The 19,829-nt window shown below is 44.6% G+C and overlaps 1 protein-coding gene and 1 long non-coding RNA gene across 9 annotated transcripts in view; one reads left to right on the top strand and one right to left on the bottom strand.

Moving 5' to 3' along the window:
* LOC137547057 (uncharacterized) overlaps positions 1-17,978 on the top strand; it is a 31,933-nt gene extending 13,955 nt beyond the window's left edge. The window contains exon 2 of the long non-coding RNA XR_011026449.1: positions 17,440-17,978. This is a non-coding gene — a long non-coding RNA (uncharacterized lncRNA). The remainder of the gene's footprint in view (positions 1-17,439) is intronic.
* The window catches only part of RAP1GAP2 (RAP1 GTPase activating protein 2), an 863,455-nt gene that overhangs the window by 456,276 nt on the left and 387,350 nt on the right, over positions 1-19,829 (bottom strand). The gene's annotated exons all lie outside the window — the stretch shown is intronic.

Raw genomic sequence — 19,829 nt, forward strand, 5'->3', positions numbered from 1 at the left:
AATTTATAAATTTTGTTTCTGCTATTAATCGATCATTTGCCGGTTTGAAGCCACCCTTCAGGGCAGTGACACGAAGATCATACATGCTGTGTCCGTTGGAACGAGAGTTCAGATTTGGTATCATTAAGACAAGACAAACAACATTTATATCGCGCTTTTCTTCTGGCGGACTCAAAGCGCCAGAGCAGCAGCCACTAGGGTGCGCTCTATAGGCAGTAGCAGTGTTAGGGAGACTTGCCAAAGGTCTCCTACTGAATAGGTGCTGGCTTACTGAACAGGCAGAGCCGAGATTCGAACCCTGGTCTCCCATGTCAGAGGCAGAGCCCTTAACCATGACACCATCCAGCCACCATAGTTAATAGTGTGCCTGTGTCCATTCATACGTTTGCGCAGAGTTTGTCTAGTTTCTCCCACGTACATAACATTGGGGCATTTAGCACACATGATCAGATATACCAGATTGGTGGAACCACAGGAAAATGTGCCTTGTACTCTGTACTCCTGTCGTGAACCTGGTATCGTTAACCTGTCAGGTGAGTAAATGTGTCTGCAGGTTCCACACCTTTTTTGTCGGCAGGGTGATGTTCCATTTTGTTGAGACCTATTCAAAGAACTCCTGACAATCATCTGTTTTAGATTGTGTGGTTGCCGATATGACAAGAGGGGAGGTTTAGGGAATATCTTTCTCAGTCTGTGATCCTTGTGTAAAATGGGATGAAGTTCCTTAGCAATCCTCCTTAAGATTTCAAGGTGTGGGTTGTAGGTGACAACCAAAGGGACCCGGTCCTCTTTCTGGTTTTGCTTATATTTCAGGAGTTCAGTCCTGGGGATGATGTTGGCTTTCCTGATTTGGGCCTCAGCCATAGGAGGACTGTAACCTTGTTTAAAGGGAAGGTTCAGGGTGGCTCTTAAAAAAATAAAAATGCCCATCCACTTACCTGGGGCTTCCTCCAGCCGTGGGCAGCCAGGACGTGCCCTCGGCGCCGCTCCGCAGGCTCCCGGTCCCCTCCGGTGGCCGACCCGACCTGGCCAGGCCGGCTGCCAGGTCGGGCTCTTCTGCGTTTCAAAATGCGCCTTACGGAGGCGCGCTGACGTCATCGGACGTCCTCCGGGCTGTACTGCGCAGGCGCAGAACTACTGCGCCTGCGCAGTACAGCCCGGAGGACATCCGATGACGTCAGCGCGCCCCCGTGAGGCGCATTTTGAAACGCAGAAGAGCCCGACCTGGCAGCCGGCCTGGCCAGGTCGGGTCGGCCACCGGAGGGGACCGGGAGCCTGCGTAGCGGCGCCGAGGGCACGTCCTGGCTGCCCACGGCTGGAGGAAGCCCCAGGTAAGTGGATGGGCATTTTTATTTTTTTAAGAGCCACCCTGAACCTTCCCTTTAATGAAAGTGTTCTTAAAGTGCAATGAAACCCAGCATTTCTACTTTGCTCTAATAGATTATTTACAGCATATTATATAGAACCAGCATTTTTTTTTTTACTAGAACTGCATTCAAAGGATTAACACAGGCTTTAGAAGCTTCCCTGCCTGCAGAGCTGGCCGCTTCCGAACTTTACATAATGTTATCTTGTGTTTAATTGTATCAAGTGAGAAATGTAAACAAAGCCTTCTCTCACACAGCCTGGTCCCCTGAACAAAGTCAGACAAGCATAAATGCTTTCTGATGCTTTCTGATTAAGTTAGAGGATGAATAAAGCAGTCATAAATAAAATGCAAAGTCAGCTCTTAGAGTAAAATAAGTGTACTTTAGAAACGTATAATTTCTAAATGAATAATATTATTTATGCACAAAAGCAAATACTAACCGTATGACATAAAAAGTAGGAAAACATTTTTATTGAATATTATGTCAGGGTTTCATATTGCTTTAAGGCGATCCAGGTGCTTGTCTCTGTCCATCCTGTCGGAACAAATCCGGTTGTACCTTATAGCTTGGCTGTAAATTTCAGAGTTCTTAATGTGCTTGGCATGAAAACTGTCATATCTTAGGTATGTGGGACGGTCTGTAGGTTTGTGATACACAGAGGGTTGTAGGTTGTTACCCCTGATGTATATGGTGGTATCCAGAAAGTTAATCTCTGTGTGAGAGTAGGTAAGTTTCAATTTGATTGTAGTATGGAAGGCATTGAAGTTCCTGTGGAACTGGAGAAGATCATCCTCACTCGCAGACCAGATGATTAAAATATCATCAATGAAGCGGAAGTAGGCCATGGGTTTTATGCGACATGCATTGAGGTATTTCGCTTCAATTTTGGCCATGAAGAAATTTGCATACTGTGGTGCAAATCGTGAACCCATTGCCACGCCCATCTGCTGTAAATAGAGGTTCTGTCCAAAAGTGAAATTATGAGTGAGAATGGATTTGATCAGTCCAGCAATAGGCTTTACAGGTATGCCCTGACCCTGAAGATATTTACGACAGGCCGCAATACCATCATCATGGGGGATGTTCGTGTACAGGGACTCCACGTCCATCGTGGCCAGTATGGTTCCCTCAGGTACTGGGCCGATGGCTGTCAGTTTGTTCAGGAATTGGGTGGTATTCTGTATGTAGCTGGGTCTTTTACAGGCAAGAGGTTTCAAGATGTTTTCCAGCCACCCTGAGATGTTCTCTGTAAGAGTTCTGCTCCCTGAGATTATGGGCCTGCCTGGGTTTCCCTCTTTGTGGATCTTGGGAAGCATGTAAAAGCAGGCTGTTCTAGGCTCTTCAGAGATAAGGGTCCTTACATGTTGTCTGATGTTGGCAGGCAATCTGTTAACCATCCTATTGAGTGCCATCCTGTAGCCTTTTGTGAGGCGCCCCTTTAATTTGGCATAGTCAGTGGTGTTGGATAACTGTCTATGTGCCTCCTGGATGTAGTCACTAGTGTTCATTATGACTATGGCACCACCTTTATCCGCTGGTTTAATAATAATGTCCTTATTCTCCTTAAGGAATCTGATGGCCTGTCACTCCTGTGGTGTTACGTTCTGGGCCAGTGTCTTTCTTTTATTCAGGATCCTGTCGGAGATTCTGCATCTGAAATTGTTTATGTATTTATCCAGGGCCGGGGTTTTTCCTTCTTTGGGGGTCCATCTTTTTTTCTTCTTTTTAGATCTGGTGCGTTTCGGTCCATTATCCATTGTATCACAGGCACCCTTATCATGGTAGTGTTCCTTGAGTCGCAGCTTTCTGAAAAATTCCTCCATATCTCCACAGAGTGCAATCCTGTCTATCGGTCTCGCAGGGCAGAATGACAGGCCTTTGGAGAGTACTGACATTTCAGCTTCAGTAGCCTGATAAGAGGAAAGATTCATTACACCTGTGGGTTGCTCTTTTTCTGCTGCTTGTGCATCCAGGCATCCACTCTTAATTCTAAGTCTCTGAAGTGTTTTCTTTTTGTTGTTAATTCGGAATCTCTGTAGTTTCCTATAGAAGGTTTGTAGTTTTTCCCATGCTCCAGTGGGGTCATCATTCAGAGACCGTTTCAGGCTCTGTACCTCATCCTTTGTGATCCTCTTACGGTTATAGCAGACTTTTATAAGGTTACATAGTTACATAGTTATTTTGGTTGAAAAAAAGACATACGTCCATCGAGTTCAACCAGTACAAAGTACAACTCCAGCCTGCTCCCTCACATATCCCTGTTGATCCAGAGGAAGGCGAAAAAACCCTTACAAGGCATGGTCCAATTGGCCCCAAAAGGGAAAAATTTCTTCCCGACTCCAGAAGGCAATCAGATAAAATCCCTGGATCAACATCATTAGGCATTACCTAGTAATTGTAGCCATGGATGTCATTCAACCCAAGGAAAGCATCTAAGCCCCCTTTAAATGCAGGTATAGAGTTTGCCATAACGACTTCCTGTGGCAATGCATTCCACATCTTATCACTCTTACTGTAAAGAACCCTTTCCTAAATAAGTGGCTAAAACGTTTTTCCTCCATGCGCAGATCATGTCCTCTAGTCCTTTGAGAAGGCCTAGGGACAAAAAGCTCATCCGCCAAGCTATTATATTGCCCTCTGATGTATTTATACATGTTAATTAGATCTCCTCTAAGGCGTCTTTACTCTAGACTAAATAAACCCAGTTTATCTAACCTTTCTTGGTAAGTGAGACCTTCCATCCCACGTATCAATTTTGTTGCTCGTCTCTGCACCTGCTCTAAAACTGCAATATCTTTTTTGTAATGTGGTGCCCAGAACTGAATTCCATATTCCAGATGTGGCCTTACAAGAGAGTTAAACAGGGGCAAGATTATGCTCGCATCTCAAGTTTTTATTTCCCTTTTAATGCATCCCAAAATTTTGTTAGCTTTAGCTGCAGCGGCTTGGCATTGAGTACGATTATTTAACTTGTTGTCGATGAGTACTCCTAAGTCCTTCTCCAAGTTTGATGTCCCCAACTGTCTCCTATTTATTTTGTATGGTGCTAGACCATTGGTACGACCAAAATGCATGACTTTACATTTTTCAACATTGAATTTCATCTGCCATTTATGTGCCCATATAGCCATCCTATCCAGATCCTGTTGCAATATGACACTATCTTCCTGAGAGTTGATGATTCTGCACAATTTTGTATCATCTGCAAAAATAGCAACATTGCTCATTACTGCTTCTACTAGGTCATTAATAAATAAATTGAAGAGCACTGGACCCAGTACAGACCCCTGTGGGACCCCACTGCTAACAGTCTCCCATTTTGAGTATGATCCATTTACCACAACTCTTTGTTTTCTGTCCATTAGCCAGTTCCCTATCCAAGCACACAGACTCTTCCCCAGTCCTTGCATCCTCAACTTTTGCACCAGACTTTTGTGGGGAACAGTGTCGAAGGCCTTAGCAAAGTCCAAGTATATCACATCTACAGCATTCCCAATATCCATATTAGCATTCACTACCTCATAAAAGCTGAGCATGTTAATCAAACAGGACCTGTCTTTAGTAAACCCATGTTGATGCTGAGAAATAAGATTATTTTCTACTATGAAGTCATGTATAGTATCTCTTAGTAACCCCTCAAATAGTTTGCATACAACCGATGTTAAGCTTACAGGTCTATAATTTCCTGGATCTGATTTTTTGCCCTTCTTAAATAATGGGAAAACGTGGGCTGTACTCCAATCCACTGGGACTCTGCCAGTTGAAAGAGAGTCACAAAAGATAAGATAAAGGGGTTTATCTATAACTGAACTTAATTCCCTTAGGACCCGAGGATGCATGCCATCCGGGCCAGGTGCCTTGTCTATTTTTAATTTATTTAGTCTTGCCTTTACTTCTTCCTGCGTTAAGTATTTAATATTACAGTTTGAAGATTGAGACTCTTCTGCATCTGTAATTTGCAACAGTGCTGTTTCCTTTGTGAAGACAGAAGCAAAGAAAGCATTTAATAACTCTGCCTTACCTTGGTCATCTACCATTGAGTTCCCACCCTCATCCTTTAGGAGTCCTATACAGTCAACCTTTCTTTTTTTAGAGTTGATGTACTTGTAAAACTTTTTTGGGTTAGATTTGATATCCCTAGCGATTTGATTTTCAGCTTCGATCTTTGCCAGCCTAATTTCTTTTTTACAATTTTTATTGCACTCCTTATAATTGCTGAGTGCAGCCTCGGTCCCCTCCTGTTTTAGGACCTTATAGGCATTCTTTTCCCTCTTCATTTTATCTCTAACCTTTCTATTCATCCATAGAGGCCTTTTTTTTATTCCTAGACATTTTGTTTCCATATGGGATATACATACTACAATATTGAGTGAGAATACGTTTAAAAGCTTGCCATTTCCCTTCAGTGTCCTCCCCTTGTAGTACATTATCCCAGTTCACCAAACTTAGTGCCTGCCTAATTTGATTGAACTTTGCTTTTGTAAAATTCATAGTTTTAGTGGTCCCGCTGCCCCGTGGCCTATCAGTCACCAGATCAAACGTTATCATGTTGTGATCACTATTTCCCAAATGTTCTTGAACCTGCACATTTGATACATTATCTGGTCTATTAGAAATGATCAGATCCAGTAACGCATTTCCCCTAGTTGGTTCCGTTACCATTTGAGTCAAGTAATTGTCCTGTAGTGCTGCCAGAAATCTGCTGCTTTTACCAGAATGGGTAGCCTCAATACCCCAGTCAATGTCTGGAAAGTTGAAGTCGCCCATAACTATGACCTCATTTTTACTTGCAGCTTTTTCAATTTGCTGTAGTAATCGCAGTTCTGCAGCTTCATTAATATGAGGTGGTCTGTAGCATACCCCAATAAGCAATTGGCAACTTTTATTTACACCATGAATATTTACCCAAACGGACTCCACATCTTCGCAATCTTCCTCCATCTCATCGTTGAGGACAGCTGTAAAAGAATTCTTAACAAAGAGACAAACCCCTCCACCTTTTTTCCCTGTTCTATCCCTCCTAAACACATTGTATCCTTTTAAATTAGCTATCCAGTCATGGCTTTCATCCATCCATGTCTCGGTTATTCCCACAATGTCATAACCTTTGTCATTCAGAATGAACTCTAGTTCGTCTATTTTATTTGCAAGGCTCCGAGCATTGGTTACCATGCACTTTATATTTTTACCACCACATTTACCAATTTTGTTTACCTGAAATGGGCTACTTGAAGTTTTACCAACCTCCTTAATCTTTACACTGTCCCCACCCCCATCTCCACCCCCCATGTTAGGCTCCCACTGTCTTTTTACCTTATCTTGTCTACATATTGAGACTTTATCCTCCCGCCTCCCCCCAGATCCTAGTTTAAAATCTCCTCCAACCGTTTAGCCATCTTCTCCCCCAATGCAGCTGCACTCTCCCCATTAAGGTGCAGCCCATCCCTGCTGTAGAACCTGTAGCCGACTGCAAAGTCTGCCCAGTTCTCCAGGAACCCAAACCCTTCCTTCCTACACCAATTTCTCAGCCACTTATTTAACTCCCTAAGCTCCCTCTGTCTCTCAGATGTAGCACGTGCCACTGGCAGTATTTCAGAGAACACCACCTTGGCGGTCCTTGCTTTAAGTTTATCTCCAAGTACCTGAAAATCATTTTTGAGGACCTTCCATCTCCCACTAACTTTGTCATTGGTGCCAATGTGTACCATGACAGCCGGGTCTTCCCCAGCCCCACCTAATAATCTATCAATTTTTTCCGCTACATGCCGAACCCGAGCACCCGGGAGGCAACAGACTGTACGGCATTCACGGTTTCTTCGACAGATTACCCTGTCTGTGCGCCTAATAATTGAATCCCCTACCACCAGTACTTGTCTAGCCTTAGCTGCACTCCTATTCCCTTTCTCGTTACAGCAGTCTGCCCCTTGGTTGCTAAGGAGCACATCCTGCTGCAGCATTGCTACTACAGAATCATCCTCCCCAATATTACGCAAACAAGCATACTTATTAGTGAGGGACAACTCGGGACTAGCCTCCCTGCCACTTTTTCCCCTACCCCTTCTAACTGTGACCCAACTAGCGGCTACCTCTGCTTCTTGCTCCGGCTTTACTCCACCCGCCTCATCTTCAAGGGTTCCATCCAGTGTCTGGATCGTGAGATCCAAGCTCATCTCCATGTTGTGTATGCGTCTCAGTGTTGCGAGATGCTTATTTAGCTCTGCGACTTCCGCCTCTAACTGAGCAACACGCACACACCCAGGGCAACAGTAAACACCCTCAATCCGCTGATCAAGGCATGCATACATGCTGCAGGATGTACACTGTACTGCATTGTCCAACATGATGACTATTGTGTGGGGAAAAATTATTTAAAGTAAACGATGGTGGTAAAAGATGAAACGGGAGAGTGAGTGAAGTTCGGGATAGAGTGCAGCTGGGGTGGAAGAGGGGAGGGGTGGAGGAGGGGAGGAGGGGCAGTGAGTAAAGTTGGGGTGGGGGGGGAAGAGGGGGAGGGGGGAAGAGGGGGGGAGGGGGAGTGAGTGAAGCTGGGGTGGAGTCCTCAAAACTTAAAGACTACACCACAACGTGTTAGCACATTCCAACCAATGCAAAAAAACGCAATATTGGTTGAAGTTTTTTTTTTGTTTGTTTTTTAAGTCCTTACTTGCTTCCTCTCCCTTCTCTCTTTGTGCCTGTGTTGTAACGCCTGTTTTTAACGCCTATGCCACTTGTGTCGAAGCCACTTAGTGAGCAAGCCACAGACTGAGCAAGCTCAGTACTGAGGCTTTCCAAATACCTCGTGTTACAGCTAATCCCTCCCCCTAGCTAATTGTCTGCCTGCTGCAAACAAGAGGAAAAAAAATGTACTTTTAAAATTAACACTTGCTGTTAGATATCTGATGAATCGCTATGCACAAGCCCCAGATATCAAAGCAGCAACACACAGGTTATTCTGTATTCTCTCCTGCAGATTTCTTCTGCAAACCTGCTATTGTATGTATGCAGGGTGGGATTCTGTATCCTTAGTCCTTGAGGTATAAGTTTTTCCTTTTTGCATGTAATCAAGAAAAAGATGTCGCTGTCCAGTTGTGCAAGTTTCTTAAAGAGAACCTAAAGTCACAAAAAAAACCCCGAGATGAACTCACCTGGGGCTTCCCTCAGCCCCCTGCAGACGATCGGTTCCCTCGCAGCCCCGCTCCGATGGCCCAGGACCCGCGGCGAACACTTCCGGTCTGGCCGCCACCGGCCGACAGGCATGGGAACGCGAGTGATTGTTCGCGTTCCCAGCCTGTATATCGCCCCCTATGCTGCTATTGCGACCTCCTGGCCGCAGTAGCAGCATAGGGGGCGATATACAGGCTGGGAACGCGAACAATCACTCGCGTTCCCATGCCTGTCGGCCGGTGACGGCCAAACCGGAAGTGTTCGCTGGCAGGTCCTGGGCCATCGGAGCGGGCTGCGAGGGCACCGATCGTCTGCAGGGGGCTGAGGGAAGCCCCAGGTGAGTTCATCTCGTTTTTTTCTTGTGACTTTAGGTTCACTTTAAGGTCTTTCTTTAGTTCCAGTTTAGATTTAGTTTATTTATTTATTGTATTTATAAAGCGCCAACATATTACGCAGCGCTGAACATTAATTTAGGTTACAGACAATATTTAGGGGTGACATACAGCCATATGACAATACAGGAATACAAGAAAATCAGATCACACAGCACAGTACGAGTACCAGGTAATGCTTAGTCAGTCACTGGATGCAGCATGGAGATTAGGCAAGTTTAGATTTGAATCAGCTAATGGTGTAAATTATATTGTAAGATTACTTCTAGCAACTGGGACAAAAAACAAGAATTCACAGTGTGGGGTGGGCATCATTTTTAGTTGTATTAGCTTGTTGCCTGCTTTGTCCACTTGGCAGCCTGAGATATTTGAGATTCCAAAGTTCCTTGTGTCTCTGAGCAAATAAGCACTCCGCTCTACTACCTGAAAGCACGTAGAGATAGTGTCCATATCAACTATCCTACAGAATGTTTCTAATACACAAAGTTGTGGCATTCTTTTCAACTCACATGGCTAAAATAGAACAATAAATATCAGGTATGCAGTACATTCACTTATATGCAAAGATGTATCTGTAGCACTTTCCTCTTCCTGCTTTTGATTTTAAAGGTGGATTTTACATATATTATAGCCCGTTATGTTTAGCAAATATGCCCCACAGTGATAATGGATAGCACTCACGCCTTACAGTGCTGGGTCCTCTATTTAAATCCCAGCCAGGGCTATCTGCAAGGTGTCGGTGTGGGTTTCCTCCAGGCACACCGGTTTCCTCCCACATTCCAAAAACATACAAATAAGTTATTTAGCTTCCCCCTAAATTGGCCCTAGACTGCAACGGGCATAAGACTATGGTAGGGATTAGTTTGTGCATTTTATGCGAATTTTTTAGATTGTGATTTTTTTCTGTTCACGCCAATCAAGTTCATTTTACTTGAAAACGTATGTTATTAACTTCACATTCACATGCATCCATTTGGAATGTGCTAATTCACAATTCCCACTGAGACTTGCATTGTGTGCCAATCACATGTCTGATGCAAGCAATAATCGCACAACAACGCAAGTTGATAACGATTGACTTGCATTAGATGTACAGCGAACAAGCATTCGCAAAAACGCAATTCACACACAAATTCTGTTATGTGTGAAATGGGTCTAACTCTCTCTGATACCTAGTTAGAGCTGATAAAACTGCATTTATTATCCATTCTTGTATTCAAATGAGTTCCGTTAAACGCAGAATCTTATCTGCAGGGAGAATGGGGCCTTATCGTATTTTATATACAGGAAGCTTTAGGCTACTTTCCCACCAGGACGTTGCGTTTTAGGGGACGTTATGGTCACATAACGTGCCCCTAACGCAACGCCTGGTGGTGTTGGATGTGGTTGTCAGACTGAGCCGAGTTGTGCAGCTCACTCTGGCGTCCGTGATGCTGTGATGCGTACTCTTGGACGCATGCGGCATCACGTGGTCCCGCCAGCCAATCGCCACACAGAGCGGCCGCTCCAGAAAGTAAACACTGCCGTCACACCGTGCAGTGAATATTAATTAGCCATGTGGCTGGCCGAGGAGGAGGGGAGACCTCCTCCTCCAACACTACTGAGCATGTGCAAACAGTCTAACGCGGCTTAGCCACTTATAACGTACAGCACGCAGCACTTTAACTTGACGTGCTGCGTTACAATGTAACGCAACGTGGGCACTGTGAACAGCCCATTGATTTTTCATTGCTGTGAGTTGGGCTGCGTTACAGGCTGCACTAACGTGCGGCTGTAACGTCCCACTGTGAAAGCAGCCTTAATTTTCTCTTGTGCTGTCAGTTTCAAATAACTTTACAGCTGATACTGAAATGCCAGGAACTATGTGATAGAGCAGCATAGAAACTCTAAAGAAGCGTATATGGGGCTTGATTCACTAAGCCATAATAACTCAAATATCACACCTTATCAAAGATATCACACACCTTATCAAATATATCACACCTTATCAAATATATCACGCCTTATCAAAGTTAGCACGCTTTATCAGAGTAGCATCGCAAGCGCTACGAACCCACAGGGGCTCAGGGCAGGACGAGTGCCATTGCCAATTAGCAGGCATAAGTTCGTAGCGCTCGCTATTCTACTTTGATAAGGCATTTTAACATTGATAAGGTGTGATATCTTTGATAAGGTGTGATATTTGAGTTATCACGGTTTAGTGAATCAAGCCCATGGGGTGACAAATCTATTCCAGTTAAGTTTTGCAGGATGTCTTTTGCCCACTTTAACAATTATTTTCACATCTCTAGGTGAGAAATTGAGGGTATTTAATTCTAAGCTCTCTCGGAAAAAGCAGCATGTGGTTATTAGAACAAAGACCAAAAAAAAGATTGAGCTGTGATAGACATGGAAAGTCTAAAATGATTAAGAAAAAGATCAAAGGTTTAATACAGTCTTTAATAAAACTCTGGTGCTAGGAAATAGGTGAACACATAAAATATTCCCTTGGTAGTTGAGTACAAGCCACATGTACAAAATGGTTGAGGAGTGTTTTTCATTATGTTTTTATATACATGCCATATATACGCGTGGCTAAGCTGCCCCCCACACATACATTTAGCCTAAAAAAATAGGGCCAAAGTCACGACCCGCCAGTCAGCCAGCCCCCCGAATGTGCTTTTACAGCATGCAGCCTGTATTTTACCATGCAGAGTGTGAGTTGGAGCTTTCTTGGCTACCTATCCGCTACAGAATCAGCTTTAAGGTTCTGTGCCTGGCCTATAAATCCGTCCACAAGATCTGCCTGACCGACATCTCTGATACCATCCACAGATATGCACCTGATAGCCGGTTACGATCCTCCAACGAAATGCGCCTGACCGTACATCTCCCACTCTCATGTGAGACTGAAGGACTTCTCAAGAGCTGCCTCCACTCTCTGGAACTCCCTTCCATCACCCATCAGGCTCATCCCATTCTTTAACACCTTTAAACAAGCGTTCAAAACACACCTCTTCAAGATGCCCCCCCCCCCCCCCCCTGCCCCATTTCCCTGCATCAATGCTATAACTCCCTCTGCCGAGCACCTATTATGCAACTCGTACTTAGTGTGTCCCAACCCCACCCTTTAGTTTTTAAAGGACAACTGAAACAAGAGGGGTATGGAGGCTGCCATATTTCTTTCCTTTTAAACAATACCAGTTGCCTGGCAGTCCTGCTGATCTATTTGGCTGCAGTAGTGTCTAAATAACACTACAAACAAGCATGCAGCTAATCTTGTCAGATCTGACAATGTCAGAAACCCCTGATCTACATATGCTTGTTCACAGTCTATAGCTAAAAGTATTAGAGGCAGAGGATCAGCAGGACAGCCAGGCAACTGGTATTGCTTAAAAGGAAATAAATATGGCAGCCTCCATATACCTCTCACTACAGTTGTCCTTTAAAGTGATCCTTAAGTTAACTATAAAAAATGAGATTTACTCACCTGGGGCTTCCCTCAGCCCCCAGCAGCCGATTGGTGCCCTCGCAGCCCCGCTCTGGCGCTCCAGGACTTGCCGGCGAACACTCCCGGTTTGGCCGTCACCGGCCGACAGGCATGGCAACGCGAGTGATTCTTCACGTTCCCAGCCTGTATATCACCCCCTATGCTGCTAATGACTTAAAGAGGATCTGTAACCTCAAAAAATCCCCTGGAGGGTACTCACCTCGGGTGGGGGAAGCCTCCGGATCCTAATGAGGCTTCCCACGCCGTCCTCTGTCCCACGGGGGTCTCGCTGCAGCCCTCCGTGCAGCCGTGACGTAATATTTACCTTCCTGGCTCCTGCGCAGGCGCTCTGACGGCTGTCGGCTCCGAACTACACGGAAATACCCGATCGCCGTCGGGTCTGCTCTACTGCGCAGGCGCAAGTTTCCGGCGCCTGCGCAGTAGAGCGGACCCGACTGAGATCAGGTATTTCCGTGTAGTTCGGAGAGGAAAGCAGCCACAGCGCCCCCGCTGGAGCCAGCAAAGGTAAATATTGAAATTACAGTCGGGCCTGTCGCCGGCTGTTCAGAGGGCTGCAGCGAGACCCCCGTGGGACAGAGGACGGCGTGGGAAGCCTCATTAGGATCCGGAGGCTTCCCCCACCCAAGGTGAGTACCCCCCAGGGGATCTTTTTCATGTTACAGAGTCTCTTTAAGGTTCACTTTAAGCCTCAGGCAGGGTCCTCTTCCCCTAGAGTATCCAAGTTAATCATACATCCCCATCATAGAGTACCCTTCCTGCAGACTGACTTGAACTTGAATTTTGAGGTCTCTAAGAATTAAACTCGGTTGCATGCACCTTATATCTTGTACCTTGTTGTCTGTCTCCCTATTTCTATATCGCTCAGCACTGCGTTATATTGTGGTGCTTTATAAATACAATAAATACTAATAGCCGGCTTGTAGCATGCTGCTGATAGAACACTGAGCTCCCTGCCTGTCTCCTCTACACAGAAAGTACCCACGCATTATTCTGATCAGGTCATGTAATTAACAGCCATAATGAAATGAACTTCTCCATTACCCCGTGACATTGATATTGTTATTGATTGCTAAGCCTCCTGTGTCACAAGCCATGGTGATTATCTATTTCAGCATGACATTTTCAAAGGCAATAAGGGTCTTCATTTACCAAAGCAGATTTCATTGACATCAGGGGGATGTAAAATGACAGCACAGAATAACAGAGAAGGTTTACAAGTGTTTAATAGATTGGCGTGCACCTTGGACTGCTTAGTAAACCAAAAATGGGCACAGCCAAGATATACAGCATGTGTTAGTTATCTGCTTCCAATAACTGCATGGACGTAGTTTTGCTTTTTGTTATTATAATGCAGTGAAATGTACCAATATACTTTATGTTATCAGTCACAGATTTACAGATTTACTGTTGCGCCTGTGTTGGGTTATTAAAGAGGAACTTTAACCGAGAATTGAACTTTATCCCAATCAGTAGCTGATACCCCCTTTCCCACGAAATGGGGTATTTTCTTAAATAGATCATCATTGACATCTGTATGGCTGATATTGTGGTTAAACCCCTCCCACAGTGTGATGTCAGGGCCATAGTCCTGACAGTTTGCAGTCCGTGAGCCTCATTGCATTGTGGGATATAACTGCATTTTCCGACTGCCAAGCAAGCAACATCTCTCTGTGCATAGAACACTCAGGAAGGAAGATTCCGCACAGATAACCTGGCAGGACTAAAGATGCGGCCACCTGTGAAAAATGTCAGAATATAAAACAGGGAGAGGAAGAATTTACAATGGGCAAACAACTATGACTTAATAACCTATAAACGATATTGCAAAAACAAAAAAAAAACTTCTATTCATGATGTAATTTTTATTACAGTTTCTATTTAAAGCACACTTAAAGAGAAACTATGACCAAGAATTGAACTTTATCCCAATCAGTAGCTGATACTCCCCTTTACATGAGAAATCTATTCCTTTTCACAAACCGACCATCAGGGGGCGCTGTATGACTGATATTGTGGTGAAACCCCTCCCACAAAAAGCTCTGAGTACTGTGGTACTTCTGGCAGTTTCCTGTCTCTGAACCTTGTTGCATTGTGGGAAGTAGCTGTTTACTGCTGTTTCCAACTGCCAAAAAAGCATGCAGCAGCTACATCACCTGCCAGCAGTAAAAATGTCACTATGTGATAAATGTCAGAATGTGAATCAGGGGTTTAAAAGATTTTACAATGGGCAAAAACTGACTAAATCATTTATACATAATTATTGTAAAAATTAAGCACTTTTTTTATTACATTATTTTCACTGGAGTTCCTCTTTAAAGTAAGAGGGATATTGAGGCTGCCATATTTATTTCATTTTAAACAATACCAGTTGCCTAGCATCCTGCTGATCTTACATGCAACAGTATGGTCTGAATCACACACCTGTAACAAGCATGCAGCAAATTCAGTCAAACGTCTGATCTGCATGCTTGTTCATAGTCCATGGCTAAAAGCATAAGAGGGATAAGATCAGCAGGATAGCCAGGCAATTTGCATTGTTTTAAAAGTAAATAAATATGGCAGCCTCCATACTACTCTCACTTCAAGTCCATAGTGAGTTCTCCATACCTGCCCTGCTCATACTCTCAGAAGCACAACAAGGTACAAGGTGAGACCTATAACACCCTATTACACATCATTATTTTTGTTCAGTAATTGGCAAAAGGCATGGACTGATGATATCAGCAAAACGTATGTGAAAGGAATCTGTACAATCTAGCCTGACCTGCTGAGAGGGTATTAGGGGCCTGTAAGCGTAGCATACTATCCGGTTGTCTGCTTGCCTGAGAGCAGATTTTATTGCTCCCTGAGGCAGATTTCTTACACATTGGTGCAAAGAACCTGAAGCAGGTAGTTTTGGCTCAGTGGTGCTAGTTGCTACGCGGTGCCTCTATAGACCCCAATGGAAATCTGTTGGATATGGGGCACCGGGTGTTTTGGTTTTAGTTTTCGCTAAATTAGTGGTAGGGAAGGCACATGGATCAGTTATGAGTTCAGTTACAGTGTAGCCAATCTCACATAGTGGCAGGGATGGGAGTTTAGTGCACGGGAATAGTAAAGGGGTTCAGCAATAATACAGCAAAGCCCTCAGGATTACATGTTAGGCAGTAAAGTAGTGGGGGGAGGGAGGTAAGTGTTAGGAAGTATGATAGTGGGGAGGGAGGTTAGAGTTAGGCAGTAAGGTAGCGGGGAGGGAGGTTAGTGTTAGACAGTATGGTAGTGGGGAGGGAGGTTCGTGTTAGGCAGTAAGGTAGCAGGGAGGGAGGTTAGTGTTAAGCAGTAAAGTAGCAGGGAGGGAGGTTAGTGTTAAGCAGTACAGTAGCAGGGAGGGAGGTTAGTGTTAGGCAGTAAGGTAGTGGGGACTCAGGAGGGAGGTTAGTGTTAGACAGTATGGTGGCAGGGAGGGAGGTTAGTGTTAGGCAGTATGGTAGTAGGGAGGGAGGTTAGTAGGGAGGGAGGTTAGTGTTAGGCAGTAAAGTAGCAGGGAGGGAGGTTAGTGTTAGGCAGTAAGGTAGTAGGGAGAGAGGTTAGTAGGGAGGGAGATTAGTGTTAGGCAGTATGGTAGTGGGAAGGGAGGTTAGTGTTAGGCAGTAAGGTAGTAGGGAGAGAGGTTAGTGTTAGGCAGTATTGTAGTGGGGAGGGAGGTTAGTGCTAGGCAGTATGGTAGTGGGGAGGGAGGATAGTGTTAGGCAGTATGGTAGTGGGGAGGGAGGTTAGTTGGGCAGTTTAGAAGTGGGAAGGGAGGTTAGTGTTAGGTAGTATAGTAGTGGGGAGGGAGGATAGTGTTAGGCAGTATGGTAGTATGGTAGTGGGAAGGGAGGTTAGTGTTAGGTAGTACAGTAGTGGGGAGGGAGGTTAGTGTTAGGCTGTAAAGTAGCAGGGAGGGAGGTTAGTGTTAGGCAGTAAAGTAGCAGGGAGGGAGGTTATTGTTAGGCACTATGGTAGTGGGGAGGGAGGTTAGTGTTAGACAGTAAAGTTGCAGTGAGGGAGGTTAGTGTTAGGCAGTAAAGTAGCAGGGAGGGAGGTTAGTGTTAGGCAGTATGGTAGTGGGGAGGGAGGTCAGCACTTTGTAATGGAAAAAGTACCAAAAATAAGGTGAAAAAGTACTGCCAAAATTATTTTGAGTGCTTGCTGATGGTTTAAAAGGCATTTTATTTAAAAGTTTTGAAAATATCCCCTGGGAGAAAATGCAGGTGAAAAAGTGAATTGCATACATGGGCATCCGCACATTGGGCAAAATGGGGCTCTGCCTCTCAGCTGTCACTCTCTCTCTCAGCTGTGTCTCTCTGCAGTCTCTCTCTCTCTGCCTTTCCACTGCCCTCCCCCCCCCACGGGCACCCTCCTCCTACCCACTGGCACCCCCTCCTGCCCATTGTCACCCTCTCCCACCCACTGGCACCCTCCTGCAAAATTGGGGGGGGGGGGGCATGGCTTAGGTTTCCCTGTCACTACCTAAACTGGGGGCACATGTGTCGGAGGCACTCACAATCTAATCCCTACCATAGCCCTAGTCTAATGTCCCACCATTGCTAAGTTCATGTAAATTTGGCTCCACCTGTGACCACACCCACATCGTGGTTCATGGCCATGCCCGCGCCACATGACTCCGACCCCCCATTTTTGCACCCCCCCCCCCCCCCCCGAAAGTTTTCTGCGGATGCCCATGATTGCATATGGCCCCCTTTTTTATTTCACAAAGGTATTTTTTTTAATGATGATGAGGTAAAGCTTCAAACTACCATATTAGATATAAATAGGGGAAGATCGCACATGAGTGTCAGGTAATTTTAATCTTCCGGCCCGATGATTACCTGCTCTCTTTTCTCTTCTGGTTGAGAGATGTATGGTATGTCCTATATAGAATGGTAATAGCTTTTCTGATGTGCGAACACTCAACTAGCATGACCTTGTCTAACGCATCCAAATTCATTGCCGCTTCTATGTGTTATTCAGTCTTGCATTGTTACTTTTATGTTCTATGCAGAATCTAAACTACATCTGCAGACGCTGAAGTTTTCCTGCATTTACCCTATCAAGTTCGTGACAAGCAGAGACATGGAAAATGTACCAGAGACTATGACTACACAGTAGATGGTGAGACCCCTTTATCATCCTAATGAGGATGTCACAGACGCGGGAGGATGAAGACACGGAATAAGATGAGACATGTCAGAGCACACGCTAGCTGAGCTATTAAGAGCACAGCATCTGGGGAGGAAGACTTGATGGAAAAGTCAGCTGCTTTACTAGCTTACAATGTAGCTTACTAGTTAGTTTAATTTTATCTCTAGGAACAAGTCTTTGCTGGCTGCTTATCGGTACTTATTTGGATTTTGGCTACATTTGCTTGGTTTGGTTGCTTGGTTTTTCAGTGCAAAAGATCCCAAAATCCTACAAAAATAATAAACCAAAACACCAAAAAATTCATATCCTTATAGTCCTATCAGTTTTACCTGACTATACCAGAAATGTACATCTTTTATTTGTGAACACACTCATAGAAAACTGATACAAAACTGACAAGACTGCACCAGAAATGTTAACCTTTTAAATGTAAACAGCCATAGACACACATGCAAAACGGATACAAAAATGACAGGACTGGACCAGAAATATCCAGATGTGTGAACACGTCCATATCCGTTCTCAAAGGTTATCAAGGCATTTTCTGGTATGGACAAATGTGCCAAGTTCGGACACTACATTCCGCTTGCATTACAAGTGGATCCTATTTTTAACATTAGGATCTGCTTCCTGCACTAAGCGGAGCTTAAAAAAGGTCCCGAGCAGGTACATTTTTTAAGCAAGAGTGAACCAGCACTAACACATTAAAAACCCATATCCCTAAACCCATATTCCTTTCACCTTAAGACTCATATCCCTTACACCTAAAAATCCCATATTCTTTAAAAAACCATATCCCATATTTCTGAAAACCCATATCCAGTACACCTAAAACATATATTCCATACACCTAAAAACTCATACCTACCAGTACACTTAAAATGTTATCTCATACTCCTGAAATTCCATATCCCATACACCTAAAAACTCATATCAAGTATTTTTCCCCTAAATCTATATTTATAGGTGTCTGAACTGACATGTGATATGATGAGATAAACGTGTATGCACAGTGCCATTCCTGCATGGATCTAAGCTGTGTTCCGTTTAGATTTTCAGTTAAGGTTTACTGTAATAAAGACAATACTGTATGCACATTACATGTTGTCTTCCTTTAACACAGGTCAAAGCCAGCTTACTCAGGTGACAAATTCTGTCTGGCAAGTAATGGAGAGCTTGAGTGACAATTTTGCTCTTAATAGGAGGCAAGCGGCCCCCACCCCATCATTCCTGTCCCATTCTTGCGACCCGAGTTGCAATTTAAATATTTTTGCAATGCACCACATAGATGGTACTGAACAAAGTAAACAGAGGCGCCAGATGAGGATAAAACAATCGAAAACAGTTTAAAATGAGAGGTAGTGGTGGACTTACCTCCCTAGACAGACTCGAGCAGACCAATTTCACTGCGCCTCTGTCTTGTTTGCTGAGACTACTAACAGCTGCTCCTATTAGTGCCTGATTGTAATGAATAGCGGAGATACCGCCACAACAGCAAGCGGCATGGCGGGTATCTCCGCGTCACAGCCGGCGTTTTCCGCCGCGCAGTTACACGCTGGTGCTTTGACTAGTCCTTCTATTGCTCATAGACTAAGGGCTACGCGCGCGCGCCAGGCGACAGGACCTTTATGCATCTAGAAGGGGAGTCACCTGATCTGGAAATCAGCTGACTCCAGCTATGCTCCGGATTGGCTGAGTGACTGGGGCGGCGCTGTGGAGCGCTTACAGTATATATAGGACAGGTCATTCAGTTGCTCCACGTCTTTCTGTTGCAAATGCTACGTGTTAGCACTCAGACCTAGTCAGATCCCAAAGTGTGCTAGAACCAGCAGGAGCTGGGGATCCACACATAGCCAGATTCTGTTGATAGCTTAAAGTACTAATTGAATTGTATTATTTGTTATGACCTTCTGCTAGCCTGACTATTCTTCTGTTTACTGATCCTGTACCTTTGCCTATCTGATATAGTGGCCGACTCTGCCTAAAACACTACTCTGATCTAGCTTTCTGTCTCTGTACTGTATCTGTCCACTCGTTGCCAAACCTGCTTGTCTGACTCTCCTATCCTCACCAGTGAGCCTAGTCACTGGTGAGGGATTTTGCTTCTCAGGAGATTACCAGCTGCAGTACTATCTGTATCACCTGCTCCTCAGGTGGTCAGTAGCTGCAGTACAGTCTGAATCACCTGCTCCTCAGGTGAATAGCCACTACAATACGATCCTCTCTACCTGCCCCTCAGGTAATAGTGGC

Source organism: Hyperolius riggenbachi, chromosome 2, assembly GCF_040937935.1.
Source record: "Hyperolius riggenbachi isolate aHypRig1 chromosome 2, aHypRig1.pri, whole genome shotgun sequence".
Lineage (NCBI taxonomy): Eukaryota > Metazoa > Chordata > Amphibia > Anura > Hyperoliidae > Hyperolius > Hyperolius riggenbachi.